The sequence below is a fragment of the Pangasianodon hypophthalmus genome, chromosome 20, assembly GCF_027358585.1.
Source record: "Pangasianodon hypophthalmus isolate fPanHyp1 chromosome 20, fPanHyp1.pri, whole genome shotgun sequence".
Taxonomy (NCBI): domain Eukaryota; kingdom Metazoa; phylum Chordata; class Actinopteri; order Siluriformes; family Pangasiidae; genus Pangasianodon; species Pangasianodon hypophthalmus.
In genome coordinates, this window is record NC_069729.1 from 12,803,262 (window position 1) to 12,828,831 (window position 25,570).

Genomic DNA, 25,570 nt, shown 5'->3' on the forward strand with positions numbered 1-25,570 from the left:
AAAGGGGTGTTTGTCTCAATGGATGTGTATTTTTAATAGCAGTTGCTGGCCAAGGCCTCTGGGTAATCTCCCATGTCTCTATGGTGATGATCAAACTAGCATGTAAGGTCACCAGAGGTGCAATCAATATTTCCTCTTGAGGGCTTGAGGGGAGGGTGCTGATGTAGTTATATAACAGTGTCTCTAACACCACCATAATGTTTGAAGGTGACACAGGGCCTCCTATGGCTCACATGTCCTTGAGGTGACCTTGATTCCATGGCAAATAATTTTAAGATCCTGAGCTGTATGTAGTGTAAACTGACTTAGTAACAGAATCTAATTTAGCAGAACGTAGTCACTGATTTTAACAGTATGAGTGAATCAGAATTGTTTATGTTCGTATAAATGCTGTGGGCAATAAGCTTTTAAAGCCCATTTTTAAATACTGTTTTTTTACACAATTAAAAATATAATGAAACAAAAATATATATTAATTAAAAGAAAAAAGATTGCTAAGTAGATTCTCATTATACAAGGATTCATTATGTAAAATTTAATTTAAGACATCCTTTTTTTTTGTTTGAGAAATTCTTCTATAAAAATTTATCTGAATATCTTGCATGCTTAATGTTATTTTTAAAATTTCTATTTTATTTTTTTTTAACTGTTGGTGCCGCTTGTAGTTAGTCAAAGTTGTGAGTTCAGCTCTATGCTTGGACCAAATTGACCAGTATATACATCTTCCATATAGATAAATGTAATGTTGTGACACCTTATGAAAGGAGTAACGCACAATCAGACGTGCTTATATAGAAGAATAATCAGTGATGGGCTAATGTGTGCATTACCAACCTGAAATTGATTATATTCCAATAAAAGCACGTCCTGAAGTGTTTTATTCCTTGTGTACTATAGCAGTTTGCCAACAATTACATTATGTTCTTTTTTCATCAATTAGAGAACAACACATTGTACTTTTTAATCAAGTTATTTATATATATATATGTGTGTGTGTGTGTGTGTGTGTGTGTATGTATATATATATGCATTGTATAGTTATAGTTACATTTAAATCCATTTATAGTTACATTTAATGTTGTGGAACGTCCATGAAACAAGTTAGTTGTTATCACTTACATTATGAAAGCTGTGCCTAGTTGAACAATACCCTCACCAATAATCACAAAGCAGAGTTTTGTTGTGTTAATTCCTTTCATTTGACATTTCAATAGTAAAGCATAAATATTGGCCTAGCCTGAGCTGTTGTTTATGGTTGTTGGAATACTTTTAATCCAACAAGGTTATGTAGAATCAGGAACATTTAAATGTATTACGTGTATTACAGACCTGGTTAGAATAAAGCAATAAGCCATGAGAGGGTGTGTGTTACAGTGATGTTAGCACGGGTAAGGCTGCTTTAGACATCATGCGAAGCAGAAAAATGGTGACAAAGTGCAATATGATAAAATGTAGTTTTCAATAAATAATTACATTCTTCCACTATGCAGCGTAGGTCTTTAAATGTAAGCTTTGGTTGCTAAGCAACATAATGGGTGAAGATCAGTGTATATATGGACAGAAAAAACCTGATGCACTAATACAGAATTCAGTTATTGAGATACAGTCACAGGTGTGTGTCAGGGATTTTACAGTGGCTTTAAACACGGCTCAGCCAATCGGATTTAGAACGTAAACTATCCATTATAATAATTCTGATATTCAACACACAGAATATTATTATCTGTAACAATTCAGAATATTCTTACTATGCCTATATTTGATTCAGAAGTACGTTGCCTAGGTTGCCAGGATTTCTGGACAGTATTTCTGCTCCGGAGATAAAATCTTTCCTGTTCTAAAGGCAACTACTTGCCTCTATTTGAATGAGCTTTGCATAAGTTTCTCTCACCAAAGGCAATCCCATAATTCTGTTCACCAATGCGAGTTCTGAGAAAGCAAGTTTTTAGTTGCCTAATGAAAACAGGTGCATGAATAAAAGTGTAGCTATTTCTTTTTAAAACATCAGGTTAATATTTTAAACCACTCTAAAAGAAAGAATGAATCATGAAAATGTAATATTGGCACATGTCAAGTTAACATGTAGCATGTTATAAGCTTTTAAAGTCCATTTTTAAATACTGTTTTTTTACACAATTAAAAATATAATGAAACAAAAATATATATTAATTAAAAGAAAAAAGATTGCTAAGTAGATTCTCATTATACAAGGATTCATTATGTAAAATTTAATTTAAGACATCCTTTGTGTTTTGTTTGAGAAATTCTTCTATAAAAATGTATCTGAATATCTTGCATGCTTAATGTTATTTTTAAAATTTCTGTTTTTTTTTTTTTAACTGTTGGTGCCGCTTGTAGTTAGTCAAAGTTGTGAGTTCAGCTCTATGCTTGGACCAGATTGACCAGTATATACATCTTCCATATAGATAAATGTAATGTTGTGACACCTTATGAAAGGAGTAACGCACAATCAGACGTGCTTGTATAGAAGCATAATCAGTGATGGGCTAGTGTGTGCATTACCAACCTGAAATTGATTATATTCCAATAAAAGCACGTCCTGAAGTGTTTTATTCCTTGTGTACTATAGCAGTTTGCCAACAATTACATTATGTTCTTTTTTCATCAATTAGAGAACAACACATTGTACTTTTTAATCAAGTTATATATATATATATATATATATATATATATATATATATATGTGTGTGTGTGTGTGTGTGTGTGTGTGTGTGTATGTATATATATATATATATATATATATATATATATATATATATATATATATATATATATATATATATATATATATATATATATGCATGCATTGTATAGTTATAGTTACATTTAAATCCATTTATAGTTACATTAGTCATTTATAGTCATTTATAGTCACTACATTTATAGTCACTCTAAAAGAAAGAATGAATCATGAAAATGTAATATTGGCACATGTCAAGTTAACATGTAGCATGTTATTTAACAAAAGGCAAATCATAAGATCAGTGCTTGTGTTGGTTTCAGTTGGTTCCATGTGTTTTAGAGCAATGCACACTTCTGAACCTCTCTCTTCGATTCAGTTTTGGGTTTTCAGCAGGAGATAAGAACGAATGCAAAAACGAGCTGATTTAGCAATCATTTTTCTCAGTTGGGAGTTTCTGCTCATTGTGTTTGGACAGTCATGGGTTGCCGCATGCTCAGATCGCGCTGTGGAGAATAATGGAAAATCACAGCCAGTGGTTTCTGACACTTGGAGCAGTGGAAAATGCAGCCCAGTGGAAAAGAGGCTCGGAAAGTAAATAACTTGATAATGCTAATGCTATTGCGCCGACTCAAAAGAACAGCTTAGAAAGCCATTAAAGTGTGAGATACTATCAGGGCACAGTGAGCAGACAGCAGTGAGGAACTGAATGCAGTGGGCCAAAAGAGGGCTACCTCCTAATAATAGGACCCAGTCAGGGGTTACTCGGTTTAGTGCGGGTGTATAATTAATTGGCTGTTAATAATAATCATCACATAAGCACTGAATAGGCACCCTTGGGAGGCAGAGAGCTACGGAAGAGTTGCAAAATGACTTTGTGGACCATTAGGGACCGATGTTTTCTAAGGTTCTTTATTGTGGATAAATTCCAGCATATAACTCTGCTCAGAATACGAAAACTTTTGGAAAAACTGTTGATACAATATAAGGAAAATATTGTAAGTTGTTGTAAGGCAATTATTGGGAAAAGAAAAGTTTAGATGACACATTCTAATACCACACAGTTTCTAATATAATATAGCCATCACAAAAAATGATTGTCCTGCTTCTGTGATAGCATCTTATCAGTGTGTTTTTTACTTATGTTCAGACAAGGACTAAAAAAAAAATCACATTCATACTGCTAATGTCCTGTTCTACGACATCCCAAAGGTGCTCAATTGGATTCTGATCTGCTGACTGGGGAGGCCACTGAGGTACACTGAACTGGTTGTCATGCTCATTGAAGCTGATTGAGATGACTCATGCTTTGTGACATGGCACATTATCATGCTGGATGTAGCCATAATAAGACGGGTAAAAGGGATGGTCGGCAACAATATTCAGATAGGCTACAGCATTCAAACGATGCTTGATTGGTATTAAGAGGTACAGTGTGTGCCAAGAAAACATTACCCACACCGTAACATCACCACCATCACCCTGAACTTTTGGCACAAAGCAGGTTGGGTCCGTGGATTCATGCCGTTGACGCCAAATGCAGATCAAAGCAGAAATCAAGACCAAGCGACATTTTTCCAATCTATAACTGTCCAGTTTGGGTGAGTCTGTGCCCATTGTAGCCTCCTGTTCTTGGCTGACAGGAGTGGAACCCGATCTGCCTCGTGGCTGTGCGTTCTGAGATGCTTTACTGCTCAGCAGAGTTGTAAAGAGTGGTTATTTGAATGATCATAGCCTTCCATTCAGCTCAAACCAGTCTGGCCATTCTCCTCTGAACTCTAACAAGCATTTCTGCCCACAGAACTGCAGCTTCCAAATCAGCAGTTTCTGAAATACTCAAACCAGCCGTCTGGCACCACCAACCATCCCACATCAAAGTCACTTAAAAACCACATGGTTTCCCAATTCTGATGTTTGACGTGAACATTAACTGAAGCTCTTGTCTTGGATCTGAATGATTGAAAGCTTTGCTGCCGCGTAATTGGCTGATTGGATAATTGCATGAATGAGCAGGTGTACGTGTGTTCCTAAGTGGCCGGTGCGTGTATATTGAAAACAAAAGAGTATGATTTTTCAGATCACAGGAACTGTGATTTCAGTTGTCTTACTTAAACAAGTAATAACAGCAGTTACTACAGTGATGCGACTACATTTTCAAACTGATCGTTAATCATCACAAGTTAAATAGCAGATGCAAGATTGACCAGAAAAAATTCCGAGCAATATTTTCTCACGATCATTCGGATTTATTGCTCTGTAATTGGATTGGATTGTCTCAGTTGCTTTGGATAAAAGTATAAGCCGAATGAATAAATGTGAACCTGCCCCTCATTATAACCTTTATCATTCATAACTTTTAATAGTAGGCAAATTCTTAGGAAGACAATAATGTAAAACATCTTCATTTCCTTCAATTCCTGATTATTAAGATACTAAGTGTACGATTCATGCTCTGATGAATTCTGAGTTTGTATGCTATCTGATTTTGGTGGTACTAATAATTCTGTGTGTTATGGTACGTTGCCTGTGGTGCATGCAGAAAAATTGTACTTGTGGACCTGTGTGCTCTTCCTGCTGTTTTCTCTCCACAAATCCGCACAGAACCATTGTTCCATCGTGTCTCTAAAGGTTAACCCTCGTATATAAAACCTGACTGGGCCATTTATTTTAATTAAAAACCATCTAAAAGTAGTGGCCATGAGACAAATGTGGAATTACAATGATTTTGCCTGCAAACACCCAGGGGGAGCCATTAGGCCGTGAACTCGGGATGTCCCGTTCGGCTGTAATAAGTCTCGGTGGTATGTGTGTGGTAGGAAACAGCCCTCAGGTTTGTGATGACACAGCGATTCAAGTGGCGCTTGAGAATATGAACCCTTCTCCATTACTGTTTAATATGCAACCAGCTTTCCAATAATGCTTCTACAGATGTTACAGTTGGTCTACAGTTATAAACAAAACTATTTTAGCAAATAATAAAATTGTCCCAAGTAACTGTTGTGCATATTTTAATACATACATAGTGTATATATGAAGGTATAACCTACATACATGCATTTATTATGCATGCACAGTGTTAAATTATTCCTTCTGCAGTCTTCAGGGCTGGTGGACTCAGCAGTGATACTGAGGTGTTTAGAATCCCATCCACGCTGCCACACCAGGACCACACACAACGCAGAGGTAGTGTCACTGCTGTTCTGTGAATGGTCCACCATCCAAATAGTATCCAGTCAGTGGTGGTTTAATGGTGGTCCCTTTCCACTGATAGACAGGGTAGGTAGGGGCTGACAGATTATGCAACAGATAGGCTATTGCTAGTAATTGTAGACCTACAAAGTGGACTAAATTGTAGGTTTGCCTAATCAAATGCTTGAAGTGGAAAAATACATGTACTAGTACTTTGCATTTTGGTGTGTTAGTATATGCATTACTGGTTTTAGCAAATCGTTAAGTACATTGAAGCTTGGCACTTATAAAGACACTAACCAGCAATCTCAGAGACCTACAGATCACGGTGCCTCTGTCACGTTGGTTGGTTTCAGGACTATGAGACAACCGATAAGGAATATCCGGGTATCTAATCGGGACACCTTATGAAGATCTGTGGATGGCAGAAAAGATCTGTTTTTTTTCTGTTTGAGATCTGTTCAAGATCTGTTTTAGTTGCCACTGAACATCCATAACTTTCAACATATAAACTTCTGGATCAGTTTTTTTTGTACTTTGGATGGACCATTGAAATTGACGTCATACCTTATTTTAATGAAATTAAATGTTGTATGGCATTTATTTAATGAAAGCTTCAGTTTCATCAAGACGACCAATCAAATTGCTCATACGAAAAGCACATGTTGCAAAGAGCACAGGAACACAGCCATGTGGAAAATTTGAGCTTGAAAGGAATAACAGAGAGCAAAGCAATAAATCAGAGAAAAACTCTTGAGTAAAGACGAGTTATGACTAGCCTAGTTTAATAAGACTACACTGTGTACGATGAGCAAATATAATACTTTGAGTTAATTTTGTTGGAGAGTAAAAATGACAGCTATAGTATGACTTAGTTGTGCTGAAACCATGGCTACATAGTTTTTTGTGGTGTGAAAAAACACTGGCTTTGAAATCATGGTTTTATTAGGGGTATTATGATATATGCTTTTTTTTTTTAAATCACACCACTTATAGTACAGCTGTGGCTTTGAAATCTATGTTTTGCCCAGATACCATGGTTTATTCATTCATTCATCTTCAGGGTCAGGGTCACTGTGGATCCAGAGCCAATCCCGGGAACACCGGGTGCAAGGTTGGAATACACCCTGGTTGGGATGCCAGTCCATCATAGACCATTGTTTATGTTATACACTATGTGGCCAAAAGTTTGTGAACACCTGACCATGACACCCATATTGTTCCTTCCTTAAACTGTTGCCACAAAGTTGGAAGCACACTATTGTATAGGATGTCTTTTTATGCTGAAGATTACAGTTTCCCTTCACTGGAAATAAGAAGCCAAGCCCAGCATGACAATGTCCCAGTGCACAAAGCGAGGGACATGGTTTCCCAAGGTTGGAGTGGAAGAACTCGAGTGACCTGCACAAAGCCCTGATCTCAACCCCATTGAACACCTTCGGGATGAACTGGAATGCCGACTGCACACCAGGTCTCCTCACGTGACATCATTGCCCAACCTCACTAATGCTCTTATGGCTGGACAAATTCCCAAACCATGTTCCAAAATCTAGTGGAAAGCCTTGTCAGGAGAGTAGAAGTTATTATAAGAGCAGAGGGGGACTAAATCTATAATGGCATGTTCATAAAGCACATATGGGTGTGATCGTCAGGTGTCCATAAACTTTTGCCAATATAGTGTATGGTCTATGTTATGTAGCCAAGAACTGTTAACCTTCAGTATAATAAGCGACCTGCCTGCAGAATGCAGAAAATACAAGGGAAATGTTATCTTACCTGATACTTTCACTATTTTTGCTGGATAAAGGAAGCCTAGATATTCTCCGAATTTGCCTTTTTATTCGTGCGGCTTAAGTTTTTCCACAGTCAATCTACCAGCTAACTGTATCAAACGTAATGATCCAACTGTGAATGAATCTCCTTAAGAAACAAATAGTCCTTTGATTAACCATTTTCAGTGGCTCGAGAGAACACAATTAGCTCACTTTTAACATGTTCCTTCATGCTGCACACTCATGCTGGACAACAAGGTCCTATCAACTGTCCAGCAGTGCATTCACATTCTTGTGTCTGGCAGACAGGTAAATCAGGCTTGAGAGCAGTTTTACCCCCAACCTGTGCAGACCTACTCCCTTTCCCCTGTTAACATCCACCATTAACTCACCACTCATTTTACTTACCTTATTCTACCTGCAGTCAGCTGCCAGCACTCAGTTCCCTCCAGTTCTAATCTTGCTCCTCTATAACATCTTTGCAGATGCTCACAACAGTACCTGCTACAATTCCCCAGCACTTTCACACTTGCCATGCTTTATATGCACAGATTAAAATGTACATATAGATGTCACCACTTTTTAAGCTTTTGTTTCCATTTCTTATGTTGAGGATATGCAAAAAAATAGCCTTTCCTTGTGCATATCACAGAAAACAGAAAAATATTAAGCTTGAAAATGAATGTATTTCTTTCATTTATCCTGGATCTAGAGACCCTCCCAGGAATACACCCTGGATGTGAAAATGAATATAGCAGGCAAATCCATATCATATGTTAACTCCATATATAATTATATATATACGTGGTATAAAAGTATGTAGAATATAGTTCATAGAACACCATAATATCACCATAATAACACCATAATATATTTATTGTACATAATTTAAAATGTAATTTAAAATGGAAACTGTAGAGCATTCAACAATGAAAAGACATCTGTAATGACTCATTTTGAACCTTGTAAAAAGTTCAGAAGACATCAGAAAGATGCCATAACTTTCAGTCAGGCTACTGAGTGGACATCTTTTGTATGTCAGAAAAAAATGTTTGAAGGACGTCTTTTGGACGTGTCTGTTCTCAGTGGGAAAAGTGCAAATAATTGGAAAATACTGTATATTACTGAATTTAGTCATTCAAAAAATTTAAACCATCCAAAAATATTAAAATATTCATAATTGTTGGTTTCACAGCCATTCAGCACAGCTGATCGCTCTGCACTTTCATGTGGTTTGTCAGTGTATGTGTGAGTATTTGACTCACTCTTGTTCTGAGGCAATATATTGTCATCCTCTGTCTCCAATCAGGCCAATTTACAGCACATGGCAGTTATGCTTCCATTTTAACAAGCATTACAGTCCACACCAGCTGTGTTAAGGCTGGTGTATTTTTTACGCATAGTGTATTGCACGTGTGAGGGCAGAAGCAGTGCCGTCCCCACATTCAAAGTACATTTTATATTCACTTGACCGACTTGACCGGCTGGCTTTATTCCCCTAAAGGCGATGTGTAACCGTACTGTGTATGAAGGCAGGGTCAAAGTTGCAATATATTATAAAATGGCTGGGCCTGGTGTTGGTCTGTTGCATGAAGAATTGAGGTGCAGCCAGTGCTGGTACTTTTACGGGGTAGTTTAGAGAGAGGGAGGTGAGAGAATGGGGAGTACAACTTTCTTATTGTCTTTTGTCTCTAATATAGTCATACAGATGCATATTTTCACATTTCTGCCACAAATTTCTTTTCAGAATGATCCATTTTTGCTGCGCTTTCCATGTCCACATTGCTATGTAGTTACAAAAATTGTGTACAGCACCTCGATTGACAGCCCTTCGGCCCTCGCACAGGGGCGTGTCTGTTGGTGTTACAATAATGTTGGCCACACAAACCCTCACAGCTCTGGCACACCAGACACAAATAAAATCTGCCTGGTGCAAAAGCCTGTTTTTTATCTGGTTGAGCTTTTTGATTTACCTGTACTTATAGATTTTTCACCTGAGCTCTATGATAGGCTTTATAGAATGTAGAAGCACTGGCATTATCAGCCATCATGGTGATGCCAGGTGGTGGATTATATGTTTTTCAGAGCATTAGCTATATTTAGGACAATAGGCCTAAATAATGTTAATAACCTGGGAGTCTTTTTGGGTTTTGGGGAGAATAAAACACATACCATTTAGGTGTACTGGATGAAAATTTTATAAAGGTGCATGTAAGGAATATCATGATTTATTGCATAACTGGCAACAGTCGTAGTGCAGAACAGGCACACAAGCAACACTACTGTAAGCCACACTTAACATTACAAACACACACACTTTGGGGACTGTGTAAATGTCATGTAACCCAGGATGTATTTACGAATTATTTCCATCAGTAAACATTCATCAGCACAAGCCTGTATGCCTCTACCTGAATGTGCTAAGATGCTCGTGTGTGTGTGTGTGTGTGTGTGTGTGTGTGTGTGTGTGTGTGAGTGTGTATGAGAGAGAGAGAGATCTAGATTACACGAATGCTGTGAAGATGTTGTAAATAGGTCAGGGCCATTTGGGTTTTCATATTCCTCTAAAATCATCAGACTATTATTTATATGCAATATGGCTACTTGGGTCTTTATTACATCATATAATGATTAGTAATAGTGTGTTTTATTATAGTACACAAAGAGGTTTAAGTCCATTAGAATTCTTAGAGGAATCCGTAGCAATTAAGCTGCTTTCATTTTCACAGGCATTTACACTAGCTGTGTTTATATGAAAAGATTTTCACCAATCCAGATGAATTTATTCCAATTGCAGATTCCCAGTGAACTGATTATACGTATCCTAAACCGGACACACTTCATTTATATGCATGCTAGATGTAATCCAATCCAAAGTTATGCGCATGCATGGAGCGAGGTTTAGTGTCAACGTTACCATAACAACAAGAAGCGTGTAAGTCCGGTCAGCGCGTTCAGCTTTTCAATCACCCTGCAAGTGTTGTTAACGAGTTTTAAATTATTTCTGTCTCAGCAAAACGCCATCGGAGTGTGATTATTAAACGGTCAGCGTGAACAAGAATTTGTGATCACAGTAAAGTTGTGCAACATTTCATATTTGCCTGACATTCAGGAACAAGGATGCTCGGGTTGTTGGAAATAACATGAATTGTATATCACCTATCAGTATAATGCCTTTACTCATCTTCTAATGCAACAGTAAATCTCATTGTTTGGTATTTCTCAAAGTTTCAAAAATATCAAAGTCCCCCCAGATACAGATACAGATACAGGCATCAACCTGCCACATCAACCTGCCACTCCTCAAGCTAACACTTTTTCCCCATTATCCGATATCAAACTGAAGAATATTGAATATTGTCCTGTCTCATTGAAACAGTGCTAAACTGTATAATATTAAATAATTGATCTATGCAGAACTTGTATTAAAAGATTTATAAACAGCATAAGAATTACCCTCAATGTGTTATATACACTCACTGTCCACTTTAATAGTACCATCTGTACATCTGCTCATTTATGCAGTTATCTAATCAGCCAATCATGTGGCAGCAGCACAATGCATAAAGTCATGCAGATACAGGTCAAGTGCTTGAGTTAATGTTCATATCAAACATCAGAAAGTGTGTTTCTGTGACTTTGACCATGGCATGGTTGCTGGTACCAGATGGGCTGGTTTGAGTATTTCAGAAACTGCTGATCTCCTGGGAATTTCACACACAACAGTCTCTAGACTTTATACAGAATGGTGAAAAAACAAATTAAAAAAAAAAAAACATACTATGTGTGGAGAGTCTGCAGGCTGAAACACCTTGGTGATGAGAGATCAGATGAGAATGAACAGACTGGTCTGAGCTGACAGGAAGTCTATAGTAACTCAGCTGAAGATTAGAAAGAAATCACTTAGTCCTTTTCCAGTCTTCAGCTATCCAGTTTCGGCGAGTCTGTGCTCATGATAGCCTCAGACTCTTTGTTCTTGACTGGCAGGAGTTGAACCTGATGTGGTCTTCTGCCCATCCACCTCAAGGTTTGATGTGTTGTGTGTTCTGAGATGCCTTTCTGCTCATCACGGCTGTAAAGAGTGGTTACTCGAGTTACTACAGACTCCCTGTCAGCTCAGACCAGTGTGGTCATTCTCCTCTGATCTCTCTCGTCAGCAGGGTTTCAGCCTGTTTTCTCACACCATTCTGTGAGACTGTTGTGTGTGAAAATTTCGGGAGATCAGCAGTGTCTGAAATATTCAACCCAGCCTTTCTGGTAAAAAAAAAAAGCATCCATGCCATGATCAAAGTCACAGAGATCACACATTTTCTCCATTTCCACATTTCTGATGTTTGATGTGAGCATTACCTGAAGCTCTTGACCTGTATCTGCATGATTTTATGCATTGTGCTGCTGCCACGTGATTGGCTGATTGGATAATTACATAAATGAGCAGGTGTGCAGGTGTTCCTATTAAATTGGACGCTGAGTGTATGTGCAATTTTCTAAATGATAGTTTTTATTTTTCAGTTTTATTGTCACGTGTTTCCTAAAGACATGTACTTTTTCAGTGTAGTATAACCTTCATTGTGTCACATCTGCTCTGATTCTGTCCCCGTTTGTCCTGTTTACCAACACTACTTTCCATATATGGTCAACGTTTCCTGATTTCATGTCCCTGTTGCCATGGCAGTTAATTAGTCACACCTATTGCTTGCAAGTCCTCATTAGTCAGTGTATTTATAGCAGAGGATTTTCATGATCCATGGTATATGTAATTTTTTTCTTGTGCAGAGGTTTACAGGTAAATCGAGTATTTAAGAATAAGAGCAAAAGAAATCAAGCAACTGGTGAAAACATTATAATTTCTCCAGTGCGCTTAATTTCTCCCTGGTGTTTTTCTAATTCCTTGTTATGTCTTATATCATTTCTTGTGTTTAGCTTCCTATGGCTTTGAATCAAGTCTGTCTGGTTTCCCGATTATGGAATACCCCTCTAAGTTGTTAGCAACATGTGTCTTTACCCAGAAAAGCACACTTTGAGTATCCATTTGCCTCCTGTACTGCTAAAACTGCAGTATGATGAAACAACATTTTCTGGACACAGTATGAACACCACTTCTAATGTGAAATTAAGGACAGTGCAGATCATGTACAGTCCACTCCTAAAGTACTGGAATGACATGCCAATACATTTTTTTTTTCCTACACACTAAAGATATTTGGGTTTAAGATTAAAATATGAATATGAGACAAAATATCATAATTTCAGCTTCCATTTCCTGATATTTCCAACTTAGAACATGGTACCTTTGTGGAACCCAATTTTTAGGTCAGCAAAAACAGATAGTCTTAAAATAAATTAAAGTAAGTAACACTTTATGTTTGGTTGCATATCTTCAACCAATTTCTTGCAATAACTCCATCAAGTCAGTGACCCACTGACATCACCAAACTGTTACACTCTTCTCTTGTGATTGTTTTCCAAGCTTGTACCGCAACTTCTTTAAGTTGGAGTTTGTTTTGGGGCGGTTTCTTCCTTCAGTCTCCTCTTCAGAAGGTGAAATGCATGCTCAGTAGGGTTAAGGTCTGGTAAATGGCTTGGCCAGTCTAAAACCTTCCACTTTTTCCCCCAGATGAAGTGCTTTGTTGTGTTGGCGGTGTGTTTTGGGTCATTGTCTTGCTGCTTGATGAATTTGCTCCCAATTAGATTGGATGCATTTTTCTGTAAATTGGCAGACAGGATATTTCAGTAGACTTCTGAATTCATTCTGCTGCTATCATGAGTCACATCATCAGTAAAGATTTGTGAGCCCGTTCCAGAAGTAGCCATGCAAGCCCAAGCCATGACACTACCTCCACCAAGCTTGACCGATGAGCTTGTATGTTTTTGGATCATGACCAGATCCTTTCTTTCTCCACAATTTGGCCTTTCCATCACTTTGGAGTTTAATCTTGGTTCCAGAACTTTTGTGGCTCAGCTGTGTATTTCTTTGCCAATTCCAATCTGGCCTTCTGGTTGATAGTACACCAGTGATTTCTTTCTTTTTCAGGACATTCCAAATTGTTGTATGGGCTATGCCCAATGCTTGTGCAATGGCTCTGATCAATTTTCTCTCTTTTCTCAGCTTCAAAATGGCTTGCTTTTCTCCCATAGACAGCTCTCTGGTTTTCATGTTGGTTTATCCTTTTTAACAACAAATGCAGTCTGCACAGGCAAAACCTAGGGTTCAAACAAAGAGTAGACATTCAGACCTTTAATAATTTAAACATTCAAGCTAACAATCTAACACCTGTCAGTCAGATCCAATATTTTTGATTACTTGAAAAAATAGGTGGGTTCAAACAAAATTTGCCATGTTCTAAGTAGTTTAACACATCTAGATGTAAATATCAGGAAATGAAAGCTGAACTTCTGATGGAATTCTGGTGGAGGCTCAGGCCATGGACAGTGTGAGTGGTCAGTGGTAGCTCAGTGGTTAATACATTGGACTACTAATCAGAAGGTCATAGTTCAAACCCCAGCACTGCCAAGCTGCTGCTGGTGGACCCTTGAACAAGGCCCTTAACCTTCAACTGCTCAGTTGTATAAATGAGGTAAGTGTAAGTGGATAACAGTGTCGGCCAAATGCAGTAAATGTAAATTCTATCATCTCATATTCATCTTTTGATTTTAATCCCAACATTTTTTCAGTGTATAGTAAAAAGAAAAGAAATGGCCTTGCCATTTAATGACTTTCAGCGGGGACTATATGTCATATAGCTACAGAAACCCCTTACACACTGCTGGACGTGGATCCCATCCAGACTTCTACCCTTCATTCTTTTGTGTGTTTATGAAGGATGAAGCAGGAAGGATGAAGCTGCGCTTTGCCCTTGACGTGATCCTGATCTAATTTGTCGCTGCAGCAGTTGGAGTAGCTGTTATATCAGCAGCAGCACGACTCTCTTCCTGCAGGATCTCTCACTTAACCACACTCCGCTACCGGTTATGTACTTGGTCCCAGACAGGATGTGGGGCTAAAAGCTATGTGTCAGGTAATAAGGCTTCATATTTCAGTTGAAGGCTCTCTATTTGGCCTATACCACGCTAGCTGTGTGCAGAATAGGCGAGTGTGAATATTACATATTCACATCACAATAGTTACCTATATTTACCTATATTACCTATATTTTTCGTGGTTTACAATATTGTATCTAAAAAATGCCCACCAATTTTTTAAAGTTTCACCTAGTGAGTGAACTATGCTATTGCCTCTGTCCCAAATAAGAAAGACTGGTGTCATTATGCTGCATTCAGAATACTATAGACTTTATCTCGTAAGCACAAATGCTGCCCAAAATCACTGCCTCTTTTGGAATATCACATAGGTATAGTGACAATATTTGGAATCATCCTGATTATAAAATAGTGAATGTCAAATTTTTTTTGCCATATATTACCTAATAAATATGAGCTCATGCCTAGTGGTAAATGGTCACACAAAGCTCATTACCATGAGTGTGCTCAGCAGTACTATGAGGCTATTTGATGGGGTCTAGTGAATACATCCTGAGTTACATGACATTTACATAATGAAAGTGCACTGGGGCTCATTTATTAATAGATAAATCAGATGTCCAGATGTACTAAATATAACCAGTGTAACAGCCACATAGATTTATCTAAGGTTACATAATTATACACTTAGTATTACACAACTGTACAGTTATTCTAAAAAATAATAATAGAAAAAATTAACATTGACCTTTTATAGATAGATTTAAAAGTTGAATCAGGCTGTCAAATATACAAATACACACATATGAGTTCATACCTATATTTATTTTTAATAATAAAGTTAGTGATGTCAGTAAATTTACCGTTTAGTTCAGATTTTATCAACTGGTGGACAGCAGCGTGGATATTTTCTCAGCAAAATATCACCAGTTCAAATTGGGTCCTTGAAAAATACTGTAGCAGAGCTGCTAAACATTTGGGGAAAAAAAAAAAAACGGTCATGAACCATCTCACCTTCTATAACAGATCCTCTGTTGTGGCTCCAATCATGTATTGATGTAAATTATTTAGCTTAAGGCATCCCATCAGACCAGAGACTAGCTCCAGGGCTCAAGACGTTAGCTCAGAAAGGGGAGAGGTTTCACTTTTTTTCTATAGATTTTTCATTTTATTTACCCTTTCTGGTCTGATTAGCAAACCGATGACATGGCAAAAAAGTAAACGATGAAAACAGAATATTGAAAGACAAATGAATAAAGAAGCAGGTTAAACGTTTATTCTCCTGTGTCAAATTCAAGACATATGTGGCTCATCTGTTCATAGACCATGGTGCTAGTCAAGAGTGGTAACCAGTACAAAACATTTTTATTTATAGCCATAAACTAATCATTAACGGTTAAAGAATTGAAAGGTAACTTGTCAGAATTCAGTCATGTTAATTGTTTATCCTGACATTTATAAGCTAGGAATTTTATGTAATTCGACTGTTGAAATTTTTGTGTCAATTTGTAGGTTTACAATTACTGAGTGTAGCACATCTGTTACTATGCACAATTTGTCATCCCTTCTCTAACCTGTCTATTGATGGCCAAGGACCACCATAGAACCACCACAGGATAACCACTGGCCAGATATTATTTGAAGGATGGCACACTCTTGACACAGGAAGTGTGTCTGGCTCTGGCTTGACTCAAATTCATCACCCTCAGAAGTTTTGATGGAACTTTATATTACGTTGTGGTTAAGAAACAGTCCGCCACCCAATCCACCACCCAAATAATATCTGGTCAGCAGTAGTGATGGTCCCTGTACAGTGATGGACAGGGTAGAGGTGTGACTGACAGCAGTGTGGTTACTGTCCCATATTTTGCTATGCACGCTACATATAGAGTGCACCTATATGGTTGGCATACCTGATAAAATGGCCAATGAGTGCAGGTACAAAAGAGGTGTGACTACCTGGCAACTGAGTGCAGATATGCCCCGAGACAATCCAGTGCCTAGAAGCAGAGTGCATGATGCAGTCATAAAAACTGAGAATAGCAGCAATGGTATACACAAATATCTGAAAATGGAAATTAATGAAATGAATAAACTCCTAGTTTCAACTGAAAACCTCATTAGAGAGTGCATGCAAAGATCCTGTGGGATGTTTAAATCCACTTTAATTACAGAAATTGTGAAAGATGTGACATCACCAAAAGAGGGACATCCCAAGAACAGCAAAGATTTTGCATTTAATCTCGGCCAGTGCTTGGTTTTGGTTTGGTTTCGTCATGAGACAATGGAAAAGAGAGATTCCTAGAGAATCAGCCTTTGTACTGAAGAAAAATGCAAAAGTTTTTCCATCAGGATGCAACAGAATCTTTACCAACATGTTCATTTGGATGAAAAAAAATATATATATATATATTACTTGGTATTATTTCTACTGGTCTCCTTACAGAAGGTAAAACACACCATAATCTTTCCAGACATGTGGATGCATGGTCCGTAAAAAAATGACTGACATGACGGATTTGGATAGGACTAAACTCGCAGAGATACTCCAGTAATAATTACATTATCCCCAAGTAAATTAATCCGATTCAAATAGGGCTTAAAGCATGGCTGTTAACAGCACAATGGTTTACAAGTGTTGTGTAAAGACATGAAGTGTATCACAAATTTTTGAAATTAATAGCATGTATCTAGTTATTCAGGTAATGGTAGGATTTTCTCTTTTTTTGTCTTTGTGATGCAGTTACACTGTCTCAAACCAAATTATTTTAACCTTTTTCAACAACTATTACATGATAGAATGAGCTACAGTAAGAAGTCCTTTCATCAAATACTAGTGTTTAGGATATAAACAGGACTGTAGAAAAAGAAGGAGAAATATCTAGACGTGACTGAAATTATTTTACTGTTAGTAATAATGTTAGGCCTATTTTGCCAGGTTTTGCCCTTTGTTTTCTGAAGCCAGTGTTGGCCCTCTGTGTAAGGCAGAATGATAGAAATCAGGGGCTCCAAGCTCATGATCTTTATGTGAATTTGTATTAATTATTAGCTCAGTGTACCATTTCGAGGGCTGGAGTGCTGTTCAAGCTCTTTTCGCGCTCGACCACAAGCATCGTTCATACTGCTCGGGCCACCCTGTTGCTTAGCAACTGGAAGTTTTCCCCCCTCCCTCTTTTTTCCCAGGCGCTAAATCTCCCACCAGTGGAGTGTGTCAAACATGCATATCCTAGAAGTTTAGAATTTACTATTTTACCTTATTTATTTAAGATTTTTTTTTTTCTGAAGCATCTTTGGGTTTTGCAAAGGCATGATTTAGAATATCTGTAAAAAAGAAAATTATAAAGCATACAACATGTACAGTGCTACTGTAAAAGCTTCCAAGTTTAGTGTGAATTTAAATGGAAATGTAGAGGGGAGGGTTTGCCTGGTGACTGCTCCGTGATTTTCTCCCAAGCCACATAATTTACCTGACCAAAGCAGACACACTGGCGGTAGACTAAAATGGCATTGAACAGTTTAAAACAAATGTCAGACGATGTCAAATGATGTGAGATGAAAATAATGTCACATTGGTGCAATCAAATCCCATACACTTTTGAGTATTCTTAATGGGATTAGAGAACTTGCTTAAATGGTTAGATTAGACTGTATAAGGTTTTTCTTTCCTGTTTTAACCAAGGTTTGCCCAGTGGGATGCCTCTTCTCAGCATGGACTAAAGATCAATTCAAGAAATCCTGAGAATAAACTTTGAGCAGGCGGGGGTTCTGAGTGCTGGATGGATTTTCAGGTTAAATGTTTGTGGTGTGGGTTGTAGCTTGTGTTTCAGCCTGTGGATGAGTTTTCCCACCTCATCTAACATTAAGCAAATCCACTCAACACTCAACTCTACTTAATGGCGACAGAGTAATAAGAGAGGAACCAATAACAGTCATAACCGTACAACCTTCAGTCAAAAACTAACCAAACCTTTCGAAGATCCTTTAAATCTGAGTTTTATCCAATATTAGCTTCAAGGATCCAATTGGGAGAATAGATAATCCAAATTTCGCTAATCTGTCTGTGGGTAATGATAAATTGTGCTTGTTCACCTAATACCACCTTACGATCAGGAAGAATACATTCATCTTGAGAAGTAACTCTGGCCATCATTTTGGCCTCGACAACCTGTCTTGAGTCCCATGAAATCAGAAAAGATTACTGAGAGCCTCTGATAGCTAATCAGCTAATTAGCACCCACTTAGGATTCCATATTAGCACTCCATATAAATGAGCGTACTCAGCTAAAGCCTGACAGAAAGCACATGGACACCAAAGACATATGACCTCTAGCTAGATAGTAAATTTAGATGTAAAGTTAGCTACATTATAATTACACAATTGATTGAATGCTACATTTTTAAACGAAAGCCATGCTAACAGTCATTTTTAGTCTTTATACATTCATTATATCTGTTAAAATACGTTTGTATATATTTTTATGTATTACGTTATACCTGGACACTGCTGAATTGTCATATCTCATTTGACCGATTTGAGCTTGAGTCTCCAGTCACAGCGCTTTGTAAAGATCAGTAAATTTTCTGCCACGGGAAAACCTTCGTGACAGTGGACTAGGTCTTTTCCAGTTTATTTGTAACATGTGAAGCTCCGTCTACTACACTGTTGTGCATGAAAATCCCAGGAGATCACCAGTTTCTGAAGTACTCAAATCACATTCCCCCCATTCTGATGTTTGATGTGAACATTAAATGCATCATGCTGCTGCTACATGATTTGGATGATACGATAATTACATGAATACACAGGTGTCCAGGTGTCCTGTTAAAGGGTCCAGTGAGAGTATATACATGTTTTAATGTGTTCTGTGTTTAATACTGAAAGCACAATCTGGCATATAGACAAATGTGTCTGAATGTCTACTCTTGGATTGAGCCCTGAGTTTTGCTTGTGAAGACTGCATTTGTTGTTAAAAGACCAACATTAAGACCAACATGACCATAGACCAACATGAAGACCAGAATGCTGTCTCTTAGAGGGACAGAGTCCCTGAGAAGGCAAACAATCCCAGAGAGGTGTCTATGGGAGAAAAGCAAGCCATTCTGAAGCTGAGAGTAGAGGGAAAATCGATCAGAGCCATTGCACAAGCATTGGGCATAGCTAATACCACAATTTGAAATGTCCTGAAAAAGAAAGAAACCACTGGTGTACTAACATCCAAACGTACAAACGTGTCAGCCAAGGAAAACAACGGCAGTTGATGACAGAAACGTGGTGAGAGCTATGAAGAAAAACCCAAAAACAACAGACACTGTCATCACCATCAACAGGGCAGGGCTGAAGGTACTGTATCATAATCCACTGTTCAAAGAAGACTTAGAGAGCAGAAATATAAAGGCCATACCACAAGATACACAACCACTCATCAACAGCAAGAATCAGAAGGCCAGACTAGAATTCGCAAAGTAATACAGAGATGAGCCACAAAAGTTCTGGAACCAAGATTAACCTCTACCAAAGTGATGGAAGGACCAAAGTCAAAGACCAAAGAAAAGACCTGCTCATGATCCAAAACATACAAGCTCATTGGTCAAGCATAGTGGAGGTAGTGTCATGGCTTGGGCTTGCATTGCTGATTCTGGAATGGGCTCACTATTCTTTATTGATGATGTAATGATGGTAGCAGCAGAATGAATTTAAAAGTCTACAGAAACATTCTGTCTGCCAATTTACAAAAAAATGCATCCAATCTAATGGTGAAGAACTTCATCTTGCAGCAAGACAGTGACCCAAAACACACTGCTAACACAACAAAGCACTTCAAGAGGTGAAAAATGGGAAGGTTTTAGACTGACCAGGCATTTCGCCTTCTGAAGAGGAGACTGAAGAGCGAAGCCCTCCAAAACAAACAAAGACTGAAAGAAGCTGCAGTACAAGCCTGGAAAAGCATCACAAAAGAAGAATGCAACAGTTTGGTGATGTCAGTGGTTCACCAGCTTCAGCTTGCAAGCAAAGGATATGCAAGCAAATAGTGTTATTTACTTCAATTTACTTTAAGACTAACTGTTCCTATACTTTTGCTCCCCAAAAAATTGGGCCACCAAAGATGCCATATTTAACACATCTAGATGTAAATATCAGGAAATGAAAGCTGAAATTCTGGTCTATCATCTAATATTCATCTTTTGATCTCAAACATAAATGTCTTCAGTGTATAGCAAAAACAAAAGAATTGGCCTTGCTGTTCCAATACCTTTGGAGGGGACTTTAGTGTTAAGGGGACTATTGTAGATAAAATCGCTGTCTGGTGCAGTTTGTTACATGCCATCAGCTGTTTTAGTGTCAGTGATGCATCATCAGATGAAATACATCAACCAGTGAGCAGTCACTGTTTAAGGTTCCTAAAATTCTCTTGTTTCAGAGTGGTTGAAGATGTTGTTCTGGTCAGTCATCAACTGTGATACGATTAGCGGCACAAATGCGGCCAAATGCAGTGCCTGTATTTTGGCTGCCAAGTTTCACTTGGAAATGCAGCCAGCCACCTGCATTTTGATCATTGCAAATAACAGGCTTTCGTAGGGATAGAATTAGCCCCACTGTCAGGTTTGCACAGGAGACTTTGGGAAATGAGGCGTGCTAAGACACTAATAGGTAGACGCTCTCTGCTGCAGAGACTTGATGCTCTTTCTTTTCCCACACATTGGGCTTTGCACTGTGTTGCAATGTTCAAAAGTGTGGGAATGTTTGCTGGTCATAAAAGCTGTTTGAGTATAAATCACAAAAGACTTTTGTCGTTCTCACTGCCACAGATTACTGAGAAGTCAAAAGGAAAATTTCAGCTGAGGCAATAATGTTGCTAATGTCATTGTGAACCTTGTGAAAAAAGCTTAAAGTTTATAGAGCGTAAAAAATGCATGCTGTTGTGACATCAGCATGTGAAGGAAACTACACATTTCTGACACTTTAAAACCCAGGTCTTAGATTCAAATTATTAAATTATTGTAATTATTGTTTTCTAGTACTTGAGACTATCTGTGAGACTTGATCATAAACATCATATTCTTTATGGTGTCCCACAAACCTGCATTTGGTCCACTTCTCTTAATTTGGGAGAAAACTGTTCAAAAGGAAATGCAGTGTTGCCATCCGTATTTTCTACTGCTGCAGAACGAGCAGTCCAACATTAATGACAAATTCAGACCATCATTGAAGGGTAAGTTTGCCACAATTATCAGCTTTTCAAATGAACAGTTATTATAACAAACTCAGATAAGAATTCTTACAAATCATTGAATACATCAAATTATGAATAGTTAAAAAAGGGTTATTGGGTGAATAGTTCATGCTTCATAATTTGTATGAAATGGAACTATAGAAATGAAATAGTGTAAGAGTAAATTTAACACATTTGAAATGCGAACAATATAATGAGATCCCAGATTTCACAGGAAGACATAATGAGGTAGCATGTATAAGTTGCCACAGCATATATAAGTTGCCTAGAAACTAGCTAGCTGTGCTGAGACAGAGTTCTGTAGAGGCAAAGTTTTCAGGTAAAGCTTTCAATCATCAGCTTGAGGAGAAACTCGTTTGTGTGTGATGGGACCCTGTCATGGAACTGTCAGCACAGGTTCCTTGTCATTCTCTAGAGATGATTTTCTGATAAAGCGAGTAGCAGTAATGTTGCTCACTTCCTCCCTCTACAGCATGTCTGCTTTCAGCTGCAAGGTCAGAGTGAGGGAAGGGATGGAGGGAGGGGGAAAGAAAAATGAGAGCAACATCCTGATACTGCAGTCTTCACTCCCAACCCCTCCCCAGTTAGGATGTAAAACAATCAGATCCTTATGACCTGGATGTCGATTATTATTATTATCATCATTATTTTTTAAGAAAGCTACACCACATTTAGGATTGAGATTTTGTAGGTTTTAAGATAAACAAGCATTAAATGGTACAAGAATTTGAAATATTTTTGGAAATCTTTGAAAAAGCAGAGTTGGTATTAGGAGAGCTTCTCTTTCTCTAGCTTTACTTGTAGATGAAGTTCATCACAGTGCGTCGTAGCCTTGCTTGAATCAGCCCTAGAATTAAACCCAGTTTAACTGTATCACACCACATTAAGCCAGACTCTGCATGTTAATTTGAGAAGATTGATATGGCAGATGAGCAATAAGATCACAGTTTATGCTTGTCCTTGTGCTGAAGGTATCATTCATCATCAAGTAACGACTCCAGGGACCTTGAAATGCCATCGACCTGAAGAGGGGAATCTTTCCTGCTAAATTACTCAGGCCAGGGGTCAAGTGCCACCAGAGTAGACAATGCTGATGAAGAGATTTTCATGTTTACTACCTCAGACCTTCATGTTGAAATGGCTCGCTTTTAAATGGTTGGGATTTCTGTACTTTACTTGAGTTTTCATCCTTGATGTTTTTCAAACACTTTTTGAAAAGCACCTTTTAGAGTTTTATCATTGGACTACATTTATGTGATTCATGCAATATGCCAAAATTTTGATGAGCATATTTTCTCAAATGCTAGGCAGTATGTCATATTTGGACATTTTTAAAGTGTAGATTGTTGCATCAGAATATTTAGCTTTGAAAGCCAGGACATCCAGGTGACTCTCAATCAATGTAATGTGCATCTACAGCTATAAAACTTGATTTGAGGTCGTCTACACTTCAGTATCGCATATGTCATAAAGTTTTGTACGAGAGTCCTTCAACTGCAAGCGGACTGAGAAGATCGATAGCTCTTTATGGAAGTTTGCTTAGCGTCTGTGTGCTCTTTCTGCATCCTGAGTTTTTGGTGCACTGCAGCTCTGTGCTGAGGAGAGGAGCTGCATTGATATGCAGAGACTCCTTCTGATCGCCATCACTGCCTCTCCCAATTCTGCTGTGCAACAGTACAGCCTGACTATTCAAACACACCTATAAAACTGATCACATGGTCAGCCACTTTAGCTCCGTAGTCACGTTTAGTGGAGCATTAGCTAAGTATTCGTAAAAACTGACAGATACAGTCCCCTCCAGTTGACAGATACAGTTTCATCTAGATGTGTTAAACAATTTAGAACATGGCACTTTTGGTGGCAGACCACCCAATTTTTAGGTGAGCAAAAGTATAGGAACAGATAGTCTTAAAGTAAAATAAAGTAAGTAACACTTAATATTTGGTTGCATATCCCTTGGTTGCAAAATTTTTTGCACTGCATCAAGCTGGTGACCCTCTGACATCACCAAACTGTTGCATTGTTCTTTTTTTGATGCTTTTCCAGGCTTGTACCGTGGCTTCTTTCAGTTTTTTGTTGGTTTTGACAGGTTTCTCCCTTCAGTCTTCTCTTCAGGAAGTGAAATGTATGCTCAATTGGGTTAAAGTCTGATGACTGATCTAAAGCCTTCCACTTTTTCCCCCAGATGAGGTCCTTTGTTGTGTTGGCAGTGTGTTTTGGGTCATTGTCTTGCTACATGATGAAGTTCCTCCCAATTAGACTGGATGCATTTCTTTATAAATTGGCAGACGGGATATTTCAGTAGACTTCTAAATTCATTCTGCTGCTACTATCGTGAGTTCCATCATCAATAAAGAATAGTGAGCCCATTCCAGAAGCAGCCATGCAAGCCCAAGCCACGACACTACCTCCGCACTGCTTGACCGATGCGTTTGTATGTTTTGGATCATGACCAGATCTTTTCTTTTTCCACACTTTGGCCTTTCCATCACTTTGGTAGAGGTTAATCTTGGTTCTTTGCGAATTCTAGTCTGTCCTTCTGATTCTTGCTGTTGATGAGTGGTTGTGCATCTTGTGGTATGGCCTTTATATTTCTGCTCTCTAAGTCTTCTTTGAACAGTGGATTATGATACAGTACCTTCACCCCTGCCCTCTGCAGGTTGATGGTGATGAAATCGTCTGTTGTTTTTGGGTTTTTCTTCATAGCTCCCACCACGTTTCTGTCATTAACTGCTGTCATTTTCCTTGGCTAACACGTTTGTACATTGGATGTTAGTACACCAGTGGTTTCTTTCTTTTTCAGGACATTCCAAATTGTTGTATTGGCTATGCCCAATGCTTGTGCAATGGCTCTGATCGATTTTCCCTCTGTTCTCAGCTTCAGAATGGCTTGCTTTTCTCCCATAGACACCTCTCTGGCATTGTTTGCCTTCTCAAGAACACCGTCCTTGTACCACAGTTATTGAATAAAATGTGTCTTATTAAGGGTAATCCAAGAATCATAGTCAAGTTCATAGTGGGGGGTCAGAGCACAGCCAGACAACATTAAACTAGAGTACTCCATAGTTGTAAACGAGGCCAATCAAGAGTCAAAACCAGGAAGTACTATGAGCAAGAAAGGACAGTGTACTTGGGGAAACGAAACAGAACTAATTGAAGGCTTCACACAGAAAAGATGGACACAATCGCTAACACACTATTGATAGAACAGAGATGAAGTTTTTGGGCAAATAAACAAAAGTACAAGATATGAACCCTAAACAACATGAAAGCAGCACTTACTGCACTCTAAAGCATGCCATGCACTGAGAGGGGAAATCATGATGGTCCCATTTGGAAGGGAGCTGTCTTTTAAAAGTCCTCTTCTGAAAGGGTTCATGTGTCCTTAGAGAGATCAGTCATTTAACGTTGTTTGTCAAGTAACAATATTTTGTTATATAATATTGTACAACATTGTGTTAGTTACAATATTAGTTGCCAGATTAAACCGATCTTTAATTAGGCTTTATTTGTCTGTTAGTGTTGATATGCTATATGGCCAAAAGTTTGCAGACACCTGACCATAACATTCATACAGCATGTGCTTGTTGAACATCCCGTTCCAGATTTAGTCCCCATTTGCTGTTATCCTCCACTCCTCTGGGGAGGCTTTCCACTATATTTTGCAGCGTGGCTGTGGGGATTTGCCCATTGGG

At 38.2% G+C, this 25,570-nt stretch overlaps 1 protein-coding gene across 13 annotated transcripts in view; it reads left to right on the forward strand.

The window, feature by feature from the left end:
• Window positions 1-25,570, forward strand: part of atp2b2 (ATPase plasma membrane Ca2+ transporting 2) — a 169,501-nt gene that overhangs the window by 31,602 nt on the left and 112,329 nt on the right. The window contains exon 3 of one of the 13 annotated variants that reach the window (XM_026932428.3): window positions 14,486-14,681. The exons of the other annotated variants lie outside the window; for them this stretch is intronic. The gene's annotated coding sequence lies outside the window, so the exon portion shown is untranslated. The remainder of the gene's footprint in view (window positions 1-14,485; window positions 14,682-25,570) is intronic. 13 annotated transcript variants of the gene reach the window in all.